Source organism: Pseudopipra pipra, chromosome 18, assembly GCF_036250125.1.
Source record: "Pseudopipra pipra isolate bDixPip1 chromosome 18, bDixPip1.hap1, whole genome shotgun sequence".
Classification (NCBI taxonomy): Eukaryota; Metazoa; Chordata; class Aves; order Passeriformes; family Pipridae; genus Pseudopipra; species Pseudopipra pipra.
In genome coordinates this window covers 10539396-10555153 of record NC_087566.1, presented here as the reverse complement: position 1 = coordinate 10555153, position 15758 = coordinate 10539396, and the positions used below count along the sequence as shown (strand labels likewise).

The following is a 15758-nucleotide window of genomic DNA, read 5'->3' as shown; positions in this document are numbered from 1 at the left end:
CTGAACAATTTATGAACAGAGAAAATGGTATCAGATCTATTCACTGATCTCCTGCTTTATGTTCTGGCAGGTTTTCTATTCTTAGCAAGATAAATCTGGATTTTTGATTCTAGTTATAAAGATGGGCTTGAAGTTGTCTTCATCTTTCAAGCAAAGTTACTTGCTTAAATGTTGGATCTCTTAGGCTGTTTCATTACCTTCTTGGCTATTTGTGTGTTTGTTTGTTTGGTCTTTTTAATAGTTGTGTGTAATTCTTATTTTTCTATCAGAGCAATAATATCTTAATCTTCCTAAAGTGCCAAGTTCCTTTTCTGCAGGAGGATTTTAGAGGCTTGCAGAGAACTATCTTTTTGTTCAAAAGCCCCTTCTAAAGCAGCAGCAAACATTGCTTCATACCACTGCTGCTTTACTGAGACATTATCTGCACAGAGGGAAGAAGCACCATAGACAAAGAACAGCTCTGCATGGTTTTTTCTCATTCTTTGTAACAAATTGAAATAATTGAACTGGGAAGTTCTGGTAGCTGATTTCAGACTATTTATTTCCATGATGAGCTACTTCTGGGAATGCAGGTCTGCTGGTAAGATTCATAATTTGAATATATTTACAAACAGCCTCGTGTTCCCCGGAATCAAGGAAAGTAATCCTGGTTTAACGTGGAGTGACTCAAAGAACCTGTAGTTCTCACACCCTCAGTAGTGGTGCTCTCTAGTTTGGGGGGAGGGTTCCATGCAGGGAAATCCCTTTCAATTATTCAGTGCATTCCATTCTCTGGCTTTGTTTTTGCCATTTATGGTTCAAATGTGACAGTGTTGGTCGTGGACCAGAAGCACGTGAACACAATTAGCACGTTTAATTACCTCTCCTGTTTGGGGATGAACACCAGCCCTGGACTGAAATGAAAGACCAGATTGCCTGTGGTTTTAAAAATATAATGTGGTACAAGAAGCAGCTTGTGTAGCAGCTTGAAGGGTGCAGTGGATGGTAGTAGCTAAAATATTGCAAAAGATTTAGGTTACCCCCTAAGACACTGATATCTCAGGATTGTACACCTGAAAGTAGGGCTAGGAACTGCTGGTATTCCAGCCCTGGGGAGACTGGATGATGGAAAAGCCAATCAAGGAAGAAAGTAGTTTTAAATATGTACCAGTATCCAGAAAACAGGTGAGTGAGCTACAGAAATGGCTGCTAACTATTCAAACTATTCCAGTAAAAATTGCCTTTAACAGTCGTGGTCAGTAAAAAGCAGGCAGGCAGTCCAGCAAGAGAAATCTGAGGCCTCTGGTTATTTGATAAGGATCCTTAAAAGGTATAATACTGAAAGATGTGCCACAGAGGTATTGTTAAAAGAGTGATTTTTACTTCAATTTCTCCAACTGCCCTGGCACAGCAAGATATGCCTTCCCCCAAAATAACGTTGGGTGGGGTTGGATCCCAGTTTTGGTTCAATGGCTGTGTCAGAACGGTCCCTTCCCAAAAGTCTGGGAATGCCAGCTTAGTAAAAGTGTGATTAGGGGGAGTTTGCATTCCCACAGCTGAAATTTGAAATGGCTCTTCCATTTTTGCAGCTGTAGGTTTGTTAGGCACATTCCAGGCCCGTGTGTACATCAGAGCCTTCATAAGAAACCAGAATTCCTCTCCAAAGGCAGGAGGAATTCTATTTGCAAGGATTGGAATGACTCAGGGGTCTTTGAAAGTGTCATTAGGTTCATTTTAAAGCAGTCTTTTTTCATCTAGTAGCCTTATGTAGTGTGCATCCATGGAGGAAAGGAGTCGAATTCATTCTCTAAATGTTAATACACTAAAGAAATGAGAAAAATTGACCCTATCCCTGAAAAATCATTACAGTAAGGTAAATCACATTTAGTATGACATCTGATGAGCTAGAATTGAAGCTGTCATCAAGTGACTTAAACCAAGAAAGCACTAGAAGATGTTCTTGCTCTCCTGAGATTCCAAATATTACTTGAGAATATTGGTTTTCTGTTATTGACTCTTCTAGACTGGGCAGTGTTCATGTATCCCAACCCTGGTGCCCAAAGGCCTGAATGCATAAGGATGTGCCCTCGTTTCTGAGTTAATTTTGCAATAGATGTGTTTGGCATCCAGCTCATGTACATGATTTAATGAGCTCTGTGTAACCTACCAAAAAGCAAATGTGGTTAGAGCAGTTCTTTTTGCTCCCCCACTCAAATGTTATGGAACACTGGGGAAAGAAATGGAGCATTTATGACAAAATTTTCAGCCTGTTTACGTTTTTGGATGAATGTTAGTTAGAGGCAGAAGCCTGGAAACACTGGGTATTATCTTGCATTTATAAAGTAGATACTGTTCCAAAGGATTCCCAAGCATGTTATAAAACTAAATGGGATTTTCAAGAGTAAGTTTTAGATAAGAATTAAATCTGCTGGGGAGGGAACAAATCAGATGAAGAAAATCTATTGCCCCGTTCTTCAATATATGTACAGAGAGTGGTAGGATTATTTTTCTCTCCACTGATAAATATATTTGCCACTCTCATTTTGCAGTTTCCATCAGAAGACTTTAAAACACTTCTGGGAGGTGGATGTCATTGTCCTGTTCTTGTAGAAAAGGAAACTGAGGCAGAAGGACACAGAATGACTTTTACCACAGTCACACTGGAAATCACTGTAGAGGCAGAAGGGAATCCTGATTTTCCCAGATCCACATCAGATCTTAATCTACTACTGGTCTGACCTATTGGAGGCCAGATTTAAATTGATATAAATAAAACTCAGTATGTGCCCAGGAATCCATGGAGAGAAGGCACTTTAAAGGACCTGAGAGTGTGACTGTGAGTTGTGATGTTTGTGTGTGGAACAGATCCTGTTTGTTTTACCTTTGGAGCAGCAAGCAGTGGTTCACTGGGGTGAGTGCAGCTGGGTTTGCTCTGTACTGCTGTCCCTTCACAGGGGATTCCCACACTGGATTGGGCACTCCAAGATAAATCATTTACTCAGGGCTTCTTCTTTTACCGAATTCACATATTTTATGAAGTTCAGAGCAGCCACAGTGTGAATCTGGAACAAGTATCACTTTTCTTTGGTGCTGTCAACTCTGGAATGTCCATCACATCCTGGTCAAAGCTGTATGACATGCAAGGAAATTTTCAAATATATGTGTGTATATTTGTATTTTTTTAAAAAAATTTGTCTCTTTTTGAAGACAGTTTTCCCCTATAGATAGGACAACTTGTGTGAAAAATAGCTGAACTCAAATGCTTTGTATTCTCTGTTGCTTTATTAATCATGGTTGGCTGGATGTTTTCTATGGAATCAGCAGATTTCATTTACAGGAGAGGCTTGGTAAAGACAATCATGCACTGCACAGAAATAACAAAACTCATAACTAGGACTAAAAATTAGTCCTAGCTAAGGAATAAAGGCTGAAAAGACATAACTACCTCCTGTTGCTACTCTAATAAATGACATCTACTAAGTAATGGCAGTGGAGGATACTATCTAAATTAAATTAGTTTTGAGAGCTGTATTTGAATCTTGTGGGTAGTTGCCACATTTGGGGTACTGTGCAGAGAGAAGGTGTCAGACAGTGGCTTCTTCTTGTGGCCTCTCTAGTCCCCAGTAAGGCAAGAAATGACCCAGAGGATTGGTGCCATCCTGGGTGATCACAGGGGAAGAGATAATTGTTGAGAAATGTGCTGTAGACCTTTCTTTCATTAGGTGCCTTGAAAGTATGAGCCAAGCTGTGCATGTCCTTGTACAACTCTTGCAATGTGTGATTCCCATTTCTCTGTGAAAATTGGAAAGGAGGAACGATGAACTGATTTGCCCAAGTTTACACAGAATATCTAAATTTAACCAAGGAGTTTCACCTACCTCTTTTCATTCTTGGCCCATTCCATATCCAATTTCCTACCTTATAGGACCTCACGCTTCAATTTGCCAGGATCACAGCTACCATATGTAATTACTATTTATAGGTAATCAGAAGGTAATTCAGGGTATTATATAGTGTAATATTTCTTCTAAATAGAACTTACCCCTTTTGCACAGCTCAGGCTGAGAGCTCTGTTAGTTGGACTCCTCCTCTCCCTGCCTTTCCCCACGGATCCAGTATATTCCTCCAGAGTGACAAACTCACTGTTTCACCTGGTTTGGAGTGAAGCAGCTGAACTCATGTCGTGTCTCAGTGGAAAAGGGTACTGTCATTGTGAGGGAGTGGTGTCCTTCTCTGTGAGTGGAAGCTTTTAGAAACGTAGACTATCGTACAGGAAACAAAAGAGATTGTTTCCATAGCTACTTAGGTTCCATCATGAAATTGCTCCTGGGAATTACTGGAAATCAGAGGGTTTGTCCTCCCTGTAACCCTGGAATCCTGTACATATATTGTGCTCCTAAGGCTAAGCATAAAAAAAATGAGATGCTTTTCTTTAGAAATCTCAAGTTTTCTGGGAATCAAGAGAGCATGACTGAAAGCAAAAAAAAAAAGGAGGATGCACATGGTTGGGCAGTTTTTCATGAAAATTAAATTGTTTTTCAGCAGCTCAGCATTATTTTTAAAAAATTCTTTTTCATGAGAAATATTTTCACCTGAACTGTGGCCAGTGGGATCTCAGAGGCACCTTCATTTATAGTAAGTTATTCTTGTGGCAAAACATAAAATATGCGACAAAGTCCAAGACATTATAACAATCTAAATATGAAATGTATTGTGCAGTGTTTAAATAGATCAGTATCATTAGGGACTCAGTACTTTGGGGAAGGATTTGACCCCCTTTTTTCCTGAAGAAGAGTCTTCTCTTGCTGGTGTGATGCTCCCCTTGAGAATGCTTACACATTTGGAACGACTGAATATGCTTAGAGATAAAATAATAACTGATTACACACAGTGCATTTTTATTAACACTGCAGTAATGCAGGTCACCTTCAAAAATAGATTCCTTTTAGAAAACAAGGAGAATGGCAGTCAAGCTATGATTGTAGGCAAATAATCATCTTAAATACTTACTGCCTATTTTGTTTTTATAAAATAATATGCTGGAATAAGTCTTGTTTTAATGACACTGGAGGGAGGTTGGAGGTTTTCAGATAAGAGGAAAAAGTTGGCATGCAATTTTCAACCAGGATTTGTGAATTATTCGTCGTTCTATATAATCCTTGATCTCCTTTGTAAAGTGCTAGGGCTGATACTGTTAGCCCTATTTTACAGATAATGAGAAAGTGGCATGGGGACTTAATAACTTGCCCAGGAAGTTCAGTCAAATTAATTGATAACATAAAATATCAAAACAGAAGTGGATTCAGCCCCCACAAATTCAAGCAGAGGTTTGCAAAGCCCCGTCTCATTCTGATGAGAAACCATATCTATTTGTGCAATTGCTACACAGGACTTATGGTTAGCACATATTCCACCTCCATGTCTGTCTTCCTGTACTTGTGGTGAACACAAATCCGTGGATTTGTTTTGTCTTTTTGCCGGTTTTGTTGTTGTTTGGTTGCATTTTGTAATAACATTTGTATCTCAAAGAAAAACAGCTGCATACACAGCAATACACAAATATTTGGGGAAATTCTAGGACGGCAGTACAGAAATGCATGGCTTTACCCTGCCCTATAATACCATTATCCTGTTGCACAGCTTCTTGGCATGGCTGTTTCAGAAATGGCTGAGGAACCAATTAATAATAAATTATTGCTATTGGCAGCTGCTGTGCAGTTTTCCCCAGCTGTTACTCACACTTAGACATACCACATCTCTTGAACTCTGCTCTAATTTACATAAGTGGCAGAATTCATCATAAAAACAAACAAGGTATTTTTCTACATCCTTTCCGTTTGATATGGGAAAGTTCCTTCCAGGCTCCTTTAGTTAAGTGACAAGCTGATCCTTTCTTGCCTATTCTAATGTCTTAGTGTTGAACTTCACTTTAAAATTCCGTGTTAATCCCCTATGAAGATACTTACAAAATCAGTCTAAGTATTTGAAAGTTTTGCAGACAAACCTGGGGTTTAGTTTTCCTGAGAGGAAATCAAGCCTCACAGTTCAGGCAGGGATTGCTAGAAAAGAGCTGTTCTCAATTGCATGCTCAAAATAAAGCACTTTTAATCTCTGTGTGATATTATTAAACCCAATCCCAAAGGAATTTCTTTCTTAACCTTGTGGTCTTCCCCTTTAAGCTGGCTTTGTTTGGAAGGGATCGGGTTCTGTCTTCCCAATCAAAACTGATTCTGACTCCTTCTCCAGTCCTGCTCATCCAAGCCACTGCAATCTCATGAGCAGCAGCCACAGCCAATTATGCAGCCAGATGTTGTTTTCTGAGAAGATAATGAAATATCCCCCCTCAAGGCTACAGCCAAGTCTCTGCTCAGGTACTGGTGCTGTTAAATTGGTAAAGCAGGTGGGAGATTCAGAAGAGAGCAACTGTGTAATCTGCTCTCAATACTCCTTCTTTTCCCAGAGTTCTTTGTTTATGTTGGCTGGTGCAGAAGGTACAGGCTTGATAACCTGTTGTCAAGTATCATTTCAATTTGTGTTTTAAGGGTGACTTGGCTACTTCTGTTTGCAGGATGTCTGTGCAGCCATGGGAGGGTCGAACGTTCCCAAATGTTCCCCTGAAGCAGTGTCTGACTCTCCCAGCTGTAGGATGAATGCCATAAATCATGCTGGTTAAGAGGTATGATGTTCTGGAGTTAGTTAATCCAGTGGAAGGAGCAAAACAAACCCCATTCTGTCAGAGAAACAAAGACCTCCAGTTTCCATAGGAGATCTTTATGAGAACATATCAATCCTTCACCTTCTGGGGCCATTTAAAGAAAGTTCTGTTGCTGTACAGCACTGCCAGGACTTCCTTCTGCAGGTGCACCCACACACCACATGCCCCAGGTTGGTGTGGACCCACGGAGGCCAAGGGTCTCCAGCAGGACAAAGGGTGTGGTCACAAAAGTGCAGTAAAGAGGTTTTATTTCTGAAATGCTGGTCTGCTTCTAAATCTGAGAGGATTATTATCTTTCAGAAAAGTGGGAATTAATTTTTTTGTCTTGTTTAGAAGATTTCTTTCGGATTTTTTTTCCTTTTTATGATGCTTCAAGTTAAAAACGTATTTTTAAGTTGTTTGCACGTGTCAGTTTTCTGATCTGAGGGAGGATGGACTTGGATTAGGTGGATCTTTCCCAGTAAAAAGCTTTCTGACAATCCCTGAGAATACTGCATTTATATGTTTTCTATTACATAGCTGTAAATCTATTACATCATGCCTCCCCACCTTAGTAAAAAATCAGGGCTCCAGAATGTGAAATGCTGCCCAAGTTTTCTGAATCTTCGCATAACATCAAAGAAAATTCAGTAGCTTTATCCTCTAACACCTTCACACAAAACACAAGTGCTCAACCCCCATCTGAAACCGCCAGACTGTTATAAAACTAAACTAAAGCTGAACATTAGCAAGCGTGCTCCTCCTCACACAGAAAAAAAAATCTCGATTTTGCTCAAGATGAAAGTTGTAATTATTTTAAGATAACATACAGCGTTAGCGCCTGTTGAACTACAACATTTATAAACCGTGAGTCTGCTGACAGTTGGCAGCAAGGCCGGATTTTGATTAAGTAGGCAAGAAACACTGGAAAAATGAAAAATTCTGTTGAGCCTCTGTATTTATCTCTTCTCCAGACAGAAGGGTGGGCGAGCAGCTGCCTCCACAGATGAGCGTAATGCTGCTCCTCGGCCAACACGCATTTCAAGTGGATTAAAGGAGCCCAGGGTTTATTTTTCTTTGTTTTTCAGGGGAAAATATAGAAAGGGGGGAAAATGGGAGAGGAAATATTAACAACCTAATCCCAGCTAGCCATCCAAAGACTTGAAGTTTCATTTTGTCAGAGGTGAAGTGTCCAGTTTCTATGTGTGATTAACTATGTATTTGTTTGTAAAAATCTAAAAAGGTGTTCAGAAAACTCAGCTTTGTTACCATCCAATACCCCACCAGTATATGATACAAAATTGGCCAGGAGTTTTCTGATAAGTGGCTCTTGCTTGAGTGTCATTTCTTTGTAAGGAAAATCATAGAAATTATGGAAATTTTAAGACATTCCATTAAAATCGTTGTGCATCCATGAATTTATCACATAAGGGCAAGTAAGAATCTATGAGAAAATCTGCTGAGCTTCTGCTTGCCCAGTTGGTGACTGAGAATATTAAAACCCTTTTCTCCAGGATGCTTCATTCATCCTTCATCCCTTTAATGGTCAAAACCACGGGAGGGTCCTCAGGGGCTTGACATTCCATTCCAATCCAATTGTAGCAGATTTTGGAAACTGTTCCATTCTTTTATAAAATTGTTTCTTTGTTTCTTGAAATTTACACATGGTAAGGTTACCAAAGGAAGATTTTGAGGAATAAATAAATAAATTCAAGTGCCATAGGTAATGTGAAAACCATGTTCTCATCTGACAAGTAAAAGATATGTTTGGAACTGTTCGGATTTGAGATGTTTTTCATTCTTAAACTAGATCCTGAACCTGTAGTATGGAGAGATGGTCTTAAGTCTTACAAGTGGCATTGCAAGTGTAAGATAGAGTCTGGATTTTATTGCTAAAACTCCCTAAATGGTGTACACTCCTAGATGAAGATGATTTCAAAGGCATAGATGTTCTCAATATTGGGAGCTGCTGAGCAGAGCCTGAGCTGTGCGTGAAGCTTGCAGAGATTTTAATCGGTGAAGCAAAATTTCTGGAGAGGATTCAATCTACTCGTCCCTTTTGGGACCTTGAATTTTCTAAGCTGATCTTAACAGTACCTGACATGGCCAAGTACAGCAGCAGTGTTTGAGGATGATCTTACCAACCCTGAAAAACAGCCGTCGTGATTTAAGTTTTAATACAGCTTTTCACTGCAGTCTCTGCTAACTAAATGTCCCATCTGGCTTGGCTGGTGTTTATCCAAGTTTTCTGATTTTTTGACCTGTCAGTACAGATGTGAATTGTGTACTTAATTATTACTTATTTTATTAAGCAAGAGCAGTGAAATGGAGCAATGGTAGTTTGATAGCCCTGGAAAAGGAGGTTGGCAGAAAAAATTTCAGGTCTGTTCTTACTGTCATTCCAGTCCTGCAACAACCAATTAAAAATTGCTCAGCAGTGTGGTAGAGATGATGCTACCAATCTGCCTCAAAGCCAGGGACTCAGAAATGGATCCTATTCTATTGAACTGATATAGAGAATATCTCCCTGCCAGATGTTTATAAGCATGTTTAAAAATAGTGGATACTGTTTTCTAGGCAGACAGTCTTTCATATACAAGATACATGTGATTTAAGGATTTCACAAAGTAGCATAATTTGTCCATTTACAGTGGAAAACTAAAATACCAGATGGCAGCAACTAGCCCAAGGTAACTGTGCAGACCAGCAGCAGAGCTGATAATTGAACTTCTGAACTGCAGTCAGTGCTCTACCCTTTAAGTTACATAAATTGTTACCAATAAATGTCACTAATGGTCTCCCGTGTCCATTAACTCTCACACTACAGCAAATTGTCTGCTCACAGTAGCACAGAAAATGTGACTTCCAAGTGCTCACAATGTGCAGATGAATATGGTGATGAAAGAAGAAAGCAGCCATTTGTGATCACACACCAGTCAGCCCTCGGCATAGCGGGTCTGTGGTTAGGGTGTGGAGGGTGAGCCATGCACGAGATGCCCCCTAAAAGAAGGCATGTGGATTGCTCTAAAATCTCCTTTAAAGATATAAATGAATAATTTGGGGAAATGGAACTTATTGGTGGGACTGAGAAGGGGAAATCAACATAAAGAATGACAGGGGAGAAAGGCCATGAGGAGAAAAATAGAGCCCAGCTTGTGTTGCTCTCTGACCTGAAATACAGTCGTGAGCCAGTCAGGTGAGAAATCTGCACAATCTTAAGAGTAAAACTCAGCTGTCATCTCATGATAAAAGTGACTGGTGCCTCTGGGAATGAAAAACAAGCTCTAGCTAAGCAAATGTTTGTCATCATATAGTGTCGTAAGTGCTTTTCATTTACATGTTGCTGTTTCCCCCCCCCCCCTTTCAAATTGCACCCATAAGTCATGGGGGGAAAATCTCAATATTGAACTTCATTAGACAAAATTATTCTTTGAAATTCAGGGCAAGGAGCATATGGAAATTCCTACAGCAAAGAACACACACTACCCCCAGAATAAAAATCAGCACTGTGCAGTATTGGAATGAGTGCCATTATGGGTTATTTTCAATCAGACCATGACACGATTGAAATTCAATTACCTCTTCTGCTTTGAAGGGCCAAGCAGCTTGAAGAACACAAAGTTAGACCATAAGGATTAAGAGAACAAAGAATCTATGTTGATTGTTGTTCTTGGTAATTCTCTTCTGGCTTGATGCTTATAACCTATTCTGGGAGCCCCAGGGTTATCTACAGTAAATGTTGTTCATGCTGTGGTTGTGCAGCTGGTCTGTGCTTTTGGATTTCTTGATCAAAGACATGGTATGGACAATTGATCTCTTAAGTAGCCAGAACATCTTTGGTAGAATCAACCTTGTTTGTAACTTGCCCTGCATCTCTGATTTGTAGTGAAAACTTGTTGAGTGAATGACTTCAGATCTAGTTTGCATGTTCTTCTTCTTCTTTTAGCCTGTATTTCCCTTCTTTTTAATTTTTGTTTTGAAGATATACAACCCTTTTTTTCCATAGGAAATGCATCTACCCAGCGAGTAAGAAATAACACAGGTAGAAAATATATCTGCTTTCTCTTATACTACTATAGTGTTAAAAAAAACTTGTCCTCAAAAGAATCCCTTCTCCGGGAGTTCCACTTTGATGCAACTGTAGGAGCTTTGGTAGAGGGAGCACTTTATAGATGCAGAACCTGATCCTGTGCATTTTGTGACCTTTGTCAGCAGAAGCAGAGGATATCACTTTAATATCAAACTTTGCATAGTTGACTGGCAGTTCTCTGAATGCCTCTGAGCCATCCTTGGTTACTCCAACTTCAGAGCAGCGATAATATTTTCCCATAATTTCTTACATCACGTAGCTCAACAGATGTGTTTGGTAATGTGGATCCTCCTGGAATGATGATCTGTGCTTCTCAGCTGAACTGTAATTTCCCATCCTTGCAAGTAAATCTGTACACATTTCCACCAGGATGGAGAAGTCAGAGTTCCAATTTCAGTGTGGAAGCAGAGGAAATGTTGTTTTTGCAGCCAGCAGAACTTGAGCTTGAGGAAAGCTTAGGTTGAGATTTGTGTTGCTAAGGGGATAATGCATTTGTAGCCAGATTCATTCTTCGCTTGCTCCTTTGTAAATATTTCCTAATTCACCTTTTTAATATGAATTCTATTCCTTTCTTATACACCATTTCAGTGCATAAATGTGATTATCAATACTTTTTAAAAATAGTAACTTGTAATGAACACAGCACTGTAATAGAAACAAACTGATTTTGAATTCCATTTTAGGGCTCATTCAATACAAAAATAGGCTTTAGGCATATATGCAATCTTTGCACATGCCCCCACACTAACAGAGATATAATGCAACCTTTTGTTAATGGCTCTAAAAGCAACCGTAGCAAAATAAACCCCTTTAGGATAGAGAGATGTATATAATTAGAGTTGTAGATCTCAGATTAAGTCATTTATCTTTGACTCCTTATGAGATGCATTGTCCTGTGCCCCTGCATACAGTTTGTACTCTAGCAATTGCACAGAGGCAATTGCTAAAAATGCCTTTGCATTCTCTGGAAATTAGAATTTAAATTTTGTCCTTTCAAACACTCAGCAAAGAATGTCTCTGAAATTATCATTCAATAGGTAACATGGGATTATTGCCACATCCATTTCCTTCAGCTCAAACTAAAAGCTGTTCCAAGCACGGTCAGTTCAATCAAGGTTTTCTCTTGGAAATCCATAGCCTGCAGGCTGGCTTGCTCCTCTCATTGTATTACTAGTTTGCTTTTTATTTTTAAAGACAGTCACATATTCTGCAGCCCAGACTCATTGGAAGGTTGCTATGTTAAAATAGACTGTGCTGTGGCTGAAAATTAAGAAAATAATAAACAGTTATTCACTGCAAACTCAATAATAATGCCTTACAGATGGAGTGGGATGGAGAAGCATGTTTCATTTGGGTTATTAAATTTAGATAAGATCTTAAGAAGGCCTGACTTCAATTTTCATGAGAGTCTGGCTCCCTCTGTCCGGAAGTACCTGAACACAGAGCCACAAAAATTCTTAGAAAGCAAGAACTTGATGCATTTTTTCATCACTCCTGGTGGGGTGTGAATATGTCCTAAGCCCTTACCCTCACCTGTGATCTCCCATTGTGCTCACAGTGCTCAGTTCATTACTGCTGGCATTGGGGAGTTGCTTTCTGGGAGTCAAGCTGCTGCAAATAAAAGTTGAAATTGAAACTTGTTGAAATTGTAGTTACTTCACTCTTCCTGTCCTTGGTTTTCTTTATGACCTAATGCTTCAGAATCTCCTTTCATGCACACAGGCATTTTGCCCCTGTGATCAGGGTCCTTTGCATTGTTTTCAGGAGCTGAAAAATCCAACTTTCAGAGTCTTTACCTGTGATTTACAACATTTCCATTTATTTATAAGAAATAAAGCTTACAAGTGATCACAAAGAAAGAATTCCAAGGGGGATAATATTGTCTGATTTCCAGCCTCAGTGCACCTCTTTTGCTGAGCAGATCTCAGTGTCAAGTGCACTTTCTGGAGGAGAGCACTCAGAAGGTGCTGTAAAAGTTCTTGGTATCTTTTACTGCTCTTTGTTCTTAGGCTCAGTGAATGCATGAAAACTAGACAGGTACTGTCCTCTTCCAAAAAATTCTCAATGCACATCAAAGTGGACTAATTATCTTTAAAAAAGCACTTGCTCCCTTTATAGGAATTCCAGCTATTGTTGTCAGGCTGAGAAGTAATCAAGCAAAAGACTTCAGTGTAGCTGAATACAATTGATTATGTTTGAAGGATTACAGGCAATTTAAGGCATGGTAGGAATACACTTCCTTTTTTTCTATTTTCAGCTATTTTCCAATTACAAAGTACTCCTGTCCTGGCATGAACATCTGCATTCATTTGGCAAAAGACACATTTCTGATAGAACAGCAAAGTTTCCAATGGTATTAAAACCTTATTTTTTCATCCCCAAACTTGTATAGACAAGAGAGAAGAAAAAAGGAAAATGATGTCATCTCTGATATTGCAATAAGGGCTTTTATTCAACTCTTGACTCTTCGTGTTCCTTTCAGCACTGAACGACCCAACAGTGCCTCATGCGTTCAAAAAGCAACATTTGCACTGAGAGCAGGGCTGTGGAAACCTGACTGTCCACTTTCTCCTCAATACAAAGGCTAATCCTGGCACAATTTCATGCACTGAGTTACTTTTTTCCCCGTCCAGTCCTACCTGTATGAAGTGCAGGGCATCCTCAGCTCTCCGTGTGACAATTAGGAGCTGGGAGAACTCTCAGCTTCACTGATTTCAGCTTTCCTTCTGGTCAGTCTCCTGAATTAAGGGCATTAATATCTCAACTGAAGCTTATGTGAAACTGTGTCATATTCCTGTGAGAAGAGATGAGGTCACAGAATTGGCATGTTCCTCCTATGTATGTCCACAGAATAACAGAAAGCTGCTGCTCTTATTTAACCCTTTTTTCATTCTCTTTTAAGGAATTGTTATTCCCCTACAACCTAAAGAGTTATGCAGAGGAAGGGAGAAAAATGGAAGTAAAAAATTCTGGCTGCTTTAAAAAAAAAAGGAATAATCTTTTTAAAAATATGAAATATCTGTTGAGTCCTAAGAGCAGAACACTGCAGGGTACACATTAATGACCTGTTAGTGCACTTCTAAGGTGGTAAATGCACCATTAACGCTCTCTTGTCAAGTCAACTTGTATAATTTATTCAAATTCACAGTCAGGGCATGGTGGAGGAGGGAAGCAACACCACAGAAATGCTGTGGTAGACATTAACATCACAGGTCTTACTCTTTCTTGGAGGTGACTCTTTACAGATGTTCTAGTTCTAAGTGATATCTCTTCCAGAAGGATTGTAACCAGAACGTCTGCCAGGGGGACAAGGTTGAAACATTCACACCATTAAGCAAAGAAACTACTTCCTCCCACGCTCTTCTGCAGCTCATTTTCACATCAGCAGCAACCCTTCAATGAATAATTTGTTTCCTGGCTTTGCCCACAACAATTCCATTTGATAGACCCAACTTGAGGATGAACATATTTCTTTCCCTGATCATGTCAGTGTGCAGGTCACAGGGGGAAAGGCTGGACAGGCATTAAGGTTTGGCTGATCAACCTCCTCTCCCTGGGGCACCCTCAGCAGGCTCTCCCAAGGCTGGACTGCTGTGGCTGTTGTCCAGGCCCACAGAGATGGTGAAGTGATCCTCCAAGCCTGGCAGGACCTTGGGTTGGTCCCTATGTCTGTGCAGTATTTCAGGCTTCCCGGCTTCGCCCTGTGGCACAGAGAATCCACAGACTCCTGGTGTTCATCTCCCCACTCCTGGGCATGAGAAAATATACCTGTATGATTTGTGTCAGATGTTTGCCTGGCACATTCCTTAAAAACTTCAAAGGCAGAGATTCCCCATCTCCCCACACAATCTATTTCAGGGTTTAGTTTTACAGAGCGTTCTTATGTTTAAGTTAATTTTCCCCTGTTGCAGATGAGGCCCATTACTATTGCTCCTCCCTAAAATAAGCACACAAAACCTGCTTATTCCTCTTCTCCTTTGCAGCAGCCTTTTATGTACTTTGAAGGCTGTTAGCCCTTCTTTTAGCCATCTCTTCTCTAGTCTGCACAGCCCCAGATCTTTCAGCCTCACCTCCTAAGTTTAGTGCTTTGATCTTTCTCACTGCAAGAATGAGTCAACTTTTTACCTGAAGTGTAGTTTCCAAAGCTTGATGCAGTCAGAGGAGAGTAGAGAATCACATGGCTTGGAGCTAAACTACTATTTGTGTTTCCTGTGTGGTTTGTCAAACTTTTGGTTCATCTTCTGCTTTTGACTCTCTATAATCTGAGGGTTTTTCTTTCTGCAGAAAAGGGACCAGCCTGTATCCTTCACTCTGCACTTGTAAAAGTGGTTGATCTTCAATGCAGAAATTTGCATTTGTTCTTTGTAGGTTACATCCTTTTTCATGTTTCCTTATTTGTTTACCTCTTCAGCTAAATAGCAGGTAATAAACAAGAGGAATGTAGTGACCCTCTGACCACAGCTGGAGAAAATGATTGTCTATCTCAGGCTTTGAGTGTGGAATTTTTACTTTAAAATTTTCCTAAATAGGTAACATTAGCTTTGCATCTCTTTTATATATAAACTTTAAAACTGTACTAGTTGCTCTCTCAGATTCTTTAGTTATAATCTCAAAAATCCCTTAACAGTGATGCTGATCTTTTCTTCCTTATAAAATTAGGGGGAAAAAAATCCAGTATTTCAGGTAGCAAATATTAAGTTTGGTTCATATTTTTGATGTGACAAAAACACTTGTTTTGCCCAAGAGGATCTAGGCTAACAGTGATGTGAATCTTAGTGCTGTTGAAGACTGTAGAAAATCTCCCATTTAGTGGATCCAGGTTTTCAAACATCTTTATTATGATCCTGCAGGTTATCACCATGTCAGTATGTGTGTAGATTTTGTGGTTACAATGGGGAAAAGCTGCATCATCCACGTGGGAAAGCCTACACGAAACTGCCTTCATTGATGTGACTTTACTTTTAAAATTAAACAATTTTTGGCACAAGTTCTGAT

The 15758-nt window shown here is 39.7% G+C and overlaps 2 long non-coding RNA genes across 3 annotated transcripts in view; both read left to right on the top strand.

The window, feature by feature from the left end:
• Positions 1–2773, top strand: part of LOC135424362 (uncharacterized) — a 108136-nt gene extending 105363 nt beyond the window's left edge. The window contains exon 3 of the long non-coding RNA XR_010435173.1: positions 2529–2773. This is a non-coding gene — a long non-coding RNA (uncharacterized LOC135424362). The remainder of the gene's footprint in view (positions 1–2528) is intronic.
• LOC135424205 (uncharacterized) overlaps positions 1–15758 on the top strand; it is a 326168-nt gene that overhangs the window by 199266 nt on the left and 111144 nt on the right. The window lies entirely within an intron of this gene.